This window comes from Bubalus kerabau, chromosome 9, assembly GCF_029407905.1.
Source record: "Bubalus kerabau isolate K-KA32 ecotype Philippines breed swamp buffalo chromosome 9, PCC_UOA_SB_1v2, whole genome shotgun sequence".
Classification (NCBI taxonomy): domain Eukaryota; kingdom Metazoa; phylum Chordata; class Mammalia; order Artiodactyla; family Bovidae; genus Bubalus; species Bubalus kerabau.
Window position 1 is genome coordinate 111,052,137 of NC_073632.1, and position 7,019 is coordinate 111,059,155.

Genomic DNA, 7,019 nt, shown 5'->3' on the forward strand with positions numbered 1-7,019 from the left:
AGCAGCAGCACCTAAAATGCCTTCGCCTTGACGCACTGGCTCTGGTTTGATCCAAAGCCGGGCACCGCGGCCAGCCTGACACACAGCGTTCTTCTCACACCGTTTATGGATCAGATGCTGAGCCCTGACTACGTCTAGGCTTTGCCAAAATGCTCGTGAATTTTGTGCCATCCCAGTCAGCATGTCCCAGCTAAGGGCATCCACTGTGCTGATGTGTCTCGTATTGGTGACGGGACCGCAGAGTCACAGAAGACGGTGGCTCTGTGTCCATCCAGCTTCCCGCTTGGTCAGCAAGGAGGCCGGGGCACACGTGCTGCCCGAGCCCCACATTCACAACCTGCGATCACTCACGGGCACCCAGGCATCCAGCGTCCGAAGATGAAGATGGCTTCCAGGCGTCTCACACCTGCACCGCTCTTCCGAACTCTCCCCCGGACTCGGCCCCCAGCCGGGCCCAGGCCTGAAGCTGGCTCTCCAAGCTTGCTCACACTGGGAGAATGTACTTGTTCCTCAGAAATTCGACCACATCTGACGCATCCAGGTTTAGAGCTGTGCCAGACTCAGTGCTACTTCTCCGAGGCCTGGCTGGGCTGTGACGCTACTTGATTGGAATTTCTGGTCGACCTCCCTGCTCTGGTCTCTCGCAGTGGCCTCACGGGTCCCAGGGTTGTGTCTTCAGGAGGCACAGAGCAGGACCTGCATGGAGTCTGCACGAGCGACTCTGCTGGGGGAGGGCCATCCAGCTGTCCTTGTCCTGGGGGTGCAGGGCCGTCTCCAGCACAGGGCACACTGTGGAGAAAAGACACTGCCCGCGTAGATGTCTCCACGAGGCGGGGGCAGGAGCTTGTGCCCAGGTTTGTCCAGAACTGCCCTGGGCGGGTGGAGTCACCAAGCACCCAGGCACATCCCGGCGCGGGGAGGAGCTCACACTGCCTCTGAGACAAATTTCCAGAAACCGGCGAGTTTAAATGGATCAGTTGAAGAGCAATGCTTCACCTACAGGTGTGGGGCCACGTGTCCTCAAGCAGGTCTGACTCAAGGTGCCCTTTGAACCCGCAGAGAGACCTCTACCTCCGTCCGTCCAGTGGGATGACGTGGGGGCTGGTGGGGTGGTGCCTCCGATGACTAAAGTGCTGTGTCAGCTGGCGTTGGCAGAGCCCTGGAGTCTATGACTCCCTTTTGCAAATACTCAGCAAAGTCAACCCTGAAACGGACCAGATACATGTTATTATTTGCATTTTTCAAAGAAGGAGAGACAGAGCTTGTGAGTGTGGTGTATTTACCCATATTCACAGAGCTACGCACCAGGGGATCTAGGATTCATCTGGGCTGTCTTTCTTGTGGCCGGCCGCCAGCTCTGGGTGTCCAGAGTAACGTGGGCATAGCCACCTGGAAGACTGGGTGTCCATCAGCCATCTCCACCTCTGCAGACGGAGCTCCTCAGCAGCTCACCTGGAAGTGCAGTGAGGAGCGTGTGCAGAGGAGACAGGCACAGAAGGCTAACAGGACCCCGTGGGGATTGGGGAAATACAGCTGCCCGATTCTTTATTTGAAGTAAGAAATTTGTGTGTGTGTGTGTGGAAGAGATAAAGCTCCTCTCTCCGTGCGAGGCATCTTTATATATGCGGTTTATTGCATTAACGTTCTCCTCCAGGCATCCCTGAGGAATTCTAGTTCAAGGACAACTGGAAAGAAAGCCTTTCCTAGCCCCTGAGCCTGCTGCCCTTCTCCACAGTTGGGACGGAACTAGTAACACGCCTCTCCTCCTGTTAGGAGAGTCTTCGTAATACTCCCCCAGCCTTCGTGTATCCAGACCTCTCACTTCTTGAACAATAGCATCTCCCCTTCAAACCCAACATGAAGATGTTTGGAGGGGCCACGGTGCTGCAGAGATTCAGTCAAAGCCCAGGTCCAGGCACTTCTGTGGTGGTCCAGTGGTTAAGGACCCACCCTGCACTGCAGGAGACGCAGGTTCAGTCTCTGGTTGGAGAACTGAGATCCCACATGACACCGAGCAATTAAGCTGCAAACTGCTGAGCCTGAGTGCCATCCTAGAGAGAAGCCCACGTTCTGCAGTGAAAGATCCCACGTGCCACAGCTAAGACCTGATGCACCCAGATAAAAACCTAACTAAAGAAATGAAGCGGTCCTGGCCACTCCCGAGCCCAGCCCCACTGGACTCCCCCTCACCGGACCCCACCTGGACCCCCCCGGACCCCACCAGGCACCACCCCAGGGCCCAGAGGCCCAGACAGAGGGCTCCCAGCTTCACACCCACGTCTCCTGAAATTCTGTCCCAGTCTCGGCACAAAGCCACCACACCTTCCCCTCCCAGTGCATCCCCTTGGTCCCTACCTACTCCCACAAGGAAAAATGGAATTCAATGATTTAATCCCCAGCTATTTGTAGAGAATAACATTTGCTCGTGTATAAAAGTCCTTGCAAACCTTATGAGTTCAGAGTTGAAATATGTAGGCTTTCCAGCTAATTGTTTTTCCAAACATAAGGTCCTGACTGGGAAAACAGTTAAAAGTTCAAAAACTCTTGAACATCAGATAAATATTACAAAGCAACATTTAGATAAGTTTCAGTAAGAATATAGGAATTAGAAACATATGAGTCATAATTTCCTTTAAAGCCTACTTGCATTTAGAGATTAAGGGGCAGAGAGATACTGATTAACCAAATGTGTTCAAGTATTTAGTAAATCCAGAGTATTATAAACATCATGAAAACATTTAGGAAGAAACATATTTATTGCATTTACTGAATGCCCTGTAGGCCATGCAAATAAAGCAGTGTTTAGAGAGTTCTTAAAAATCATTTACCGCTTGGTGTTACCTAACTGGGGCCAAAATGAATCCTGAAAGTTTGAATTGTGGACACATAATCCACCTTTACACAACTTCATACCTCCAGTTAGAGAAGGTACATTAAGATTCTCAAAGGTAGTGGCTAAAGGTGCTGATAGATAAAGAATGAAAACTAATGTGGCAGGCTCTTCTATCATTTCCTGACAAATTAGTGTGGCTAATTTAGGTTTAATAAATGTTTATGGGATACTTTTCCTTCTGTCAAAGGCTCATTTTCCCCTCAGTCAAGGTAGTCCAATATAAAACTTTTTCACAGCTTATAAGACACATCTAGTATATTAGGAAAGAATGGATACTTTAGGGTATCAGTGCAAGTAGAAAATACATTTAAAATAAATAAGAGCTTCAGATGAAGCTGGGGAATCAAAGACACAGAGGGTGAACCTCTCAAGGTGGGAAATGGGTATAAATGTGGTGCTTCAAGCAACCGAGGCCAACAAGGGGACGTGGTGATTTGTCAGGAGTGTCTAGAACAACAAACTCCCCATCGCAAAGCAAGCTGGAAGAAGGAGCAAGAGGGCAAGTGTAAAGTGCAGGATAAAGTGATTACAATTGCACGGGCAGTCCCAGTAAACATCAATGGAGCTGTCTTACCTCGTATAACAGAATTCCTTATCATTGTTTTAATAAAAAGTTTAGTTCAAAAGAATGAGTGATTACATAGACATGTTAGCCATTAATGCTTATTAACAGTCTTTTGCTCAAAAGATCTTTGCATGCATTTTCTTTTCTTTATTTTGCTTTTTCTTCATTTCTTGAGACTTCTGTGCTCTAGGTGAATGCACAGAATTATACGGTGGGCTGGGACACACTTTAATGAGAAAAGGGGGCAAAGCCATTGGTGGGCGGGGCATAGCGGGTGGGCGGGGCATAGCGGGTGGGCGGGGTACAGCGGGTGGGCGGGGCATATCGGGTGGGCGGGGTACAGCGGGTGGGCGGGGTATAGCGAGTGGGCCGGGTATAGCGAGTGGGCGGGGCATAGCGAGTGGCTGCGGCTAATGCAGATCCCAGATTTCATACGCTGAGGTCTGCACACTGGATGCTCAGACCGTCAGGAAGAGGCCTCGCTCTCTCCGAGCCTGTCTTTCTGAGTCAGTCTGGGTCGGATGTGACTGAAATGGGCCCTGAGTCAGCAGACTGGATTTGCACATCTTGTCGGAACTCTGTCCACGGACCCTCTCCGTGGTACCTGCGGTCCTGGGCTGGGCTGTGGCAGGTGTGATCCGGGGCCGGTCTTGCACTGCTCTCGGCGGGGCTCAGGGCAAGCGTCTCTCTTCCTCGCATGTAGGACCCCCAGGGGCCAGGGGGGACAGGGAAGCATCCTGCTATGCTTGGAGGCAGAGAGCTGGCCGGCAAGAAATAGGACTTGAAAGTGAGGTGTAGAGGACCGAATAGGCCAGCTGCTGACGGGACCATCATTTGCACAATCCTGTCGCACGTCCTATGCACAGTAGGAGTATCGTTCACTGAAATTAAAATGAGCTTCAGGTATTAAGAGCTACTTTAGAGACTCTATTAATATGAATTTTAATAAATAATTACAGCTTTTAAATAAAATTCTTTATTACTTACAGAATTGCTTTCATTCTGCTGCCCTGCAAACACTTGGTCTCTTGAATGTATTTTTCTTCTCTGTGTGTTTTTCTCATAAGCACTGTAGTTATCCCAGAGTCCACATACAGAAGGAAATTGCGAGGAAGATAAATTGTGGGGGAGGTTATTTCAGTTTTTTTCTGCCACTAATTAATTTAACTTGGATAAGTCACTGTATTGATCTTGTCTCACTCTGAAAAATAAAATGAAATGATTTCTCATGCACCTAGTTAATGCTCAAGACAGTACAATAAGGGCTCGTGTGTGTGGGTGAGGTGACCCCTGTAGCCACACCGGGATCCTGTCTCAGGTGAGCACCTGCTTGGGATCCTCCAGAGGGGGTCAGCAGGTTTGGGGAAGAAAACTCGAGAGCTTAAAGAGGTGCTGGCAGGATTTTTGGTTAAATTACCAACTCTGCCTAAACAAAGGAACAGACCCCTACAGAACCAACTTTTCAGTCTCTCGAACAAGTGGCTGAATCAGAACAAAGTGAAACAGAGCCTGCTTCTGCAGACAAATGCACAGCCTCTGCAGACACAGCGTGAGCTGGTGTCCTGGACTCTGTCGGCCTGGGGGCCAGGAGGAGCGGGCGGGCTCCTGGGACGGGACGGGACTCTCTGTCTTCAGGGCAGCCCACCGAGAAGGCAGCTTCCTCTTCTTGCTTCTCTCTGCAGCACAGATGCCTTCCTGGAACACTCCAGAATTCGGAATTCAGGGCCCCAGAGTCTTTCTGCTGAAACGCCCAGCGTGGGAGAAGCCCCGCGTGGTAGGTTCCCGAGGCTCTGGGCAGGTCCCATGACCCCTCCACCTTCGGCCTTGCGATCCCATGTGGAAATTTTCATTCCTTTCAATAATTGGTCTGTGTTTGACTTCTTGTTTGTTTGTTGGGTTTCCTTTTTTTTTTAATTGAAGTGTAGCTGGTTTACAGTATCTTTTTTCAGGGGTACAAGAAAGTGATTCAGTTATACATATATATCAATATATATATATTTTTTGACTATTTTCCATTATAGGTTGTTCCAAGGTATTGAATATAGTTCCTGGGTTTCAGTATTTTTAAGTAAGGAAATGTGCTGATTTCAAGGTAAACAATGAGGTGGAAGAAGGTCCATGCCTCCTCTTTCTCCCGCCTGCCTACTTGCCCCTCGCAGCCACCTGCTCGCTGTTGCTCAGAAACAGGCTCCAGCCCCTTCTGGTTCCACGAAGGTCAGATCCGTGCTTCACTCTGAGGTTTGTTTTCCTTGATGTCTTCCTAGTTGGGAAACGTGGACACAACCCCCCTAAAAGATGAGCTGTGCACTTTGTTATGTGTATCTTGACTAGGGTCGTGCTGACATGAATCTGTCCATGTGATGAAATACTACAGAATTACTTCAGGCTTCCAGTGCAAGGGGCAAGGATTCGATCTCGAGTCAGGGAATTAAGAGCCTATGTGCTGCAAGGCATGACCAAAAAAACAAAATGATCTGTTTGTTGTTTGGGCTTCTCAGGTAGCAGAGTGTTAAAGAACCGCCTACCAATGCAAGAGACACAAGAGACACGGGTTCGACCCTTGGGTCGGGAAGATCCCATGCAGTAGGAAATGGCAACCCTCTCCAGTATTCTTGCTTGGGAAATTCCATGGGTGGAGGAGCCTAGCAGGCTACATACAGTCCATGGGGCCACAAAGAGTCAGTCTAACTGAGTGACTGAGCATGCACGCACCCACCGAAAAGGAGAATTCCTGCAAAATCTGGAGAAGGTCAAGTGTGCTTTACTGTGGAGCTGACAGCCCCTGACGGCAGCTCCCCGGCCTTCTGGTCTCTCTGTTACATAAGGGTTACCATCAGCGGGCATGCGGGGTCCTCTCTCTGTGTGAGTCTGCCTTCACGGGAGCCGTGCATGTAGCTGCATGGTATTCCTCACAGCTCATCAGTCTTCCAGTTATGGAAAGACACTCCCCAGCTCTTGCCAGCCTGGCTCCTGGGACCTGCTCTTCTGGCCGCCTATTGGTCAAACAAAGGACAAAGAGCGTCCGTTATTCTCGGGGCCATTTGTCTTGTTTTTAATCACATTTTCGGAGCTCTAAGTGCCGTAGGGGGATTAACTCTGTCATGCAGTGCTTTATGCCCCAGTATTTCATTTCCAACTTTACTTGGAGTCTGGTTTCTTTTTCTAAATGCTTTTTCTCAAGAGGAGATTCCCTAAAAAATAACCTGCTTCTTCAGAGGAAACCTGTGCCTCGCGGAGGCGTCAGCTGGCCTTGTTGGTCCCGGCCGGTGCCCGCCAGATGAATGGAAGAACCTGGAGGCACACACAATGGTTCCCTTGGTAAATTCATCGCTACAGTTTTGGGCAAGAGCGTTCATCTTTATGTTTAAGGCCACTGTCCGGGTTGAAATCTGAGACCCTCTTGCCGTTGGAGCGACCTGAACAAGCGTTCTAACCTCTTTGAGCCAAGGTTTTACAGTGAAGTAGCCTCATTACAAGGCAGTGGTGGCCGGATTACTGTCATGAAGGCACTTACTTTGTAAAACAGCAAAGGGCACCAAAAATTCAGCAGATGGTCCGTTC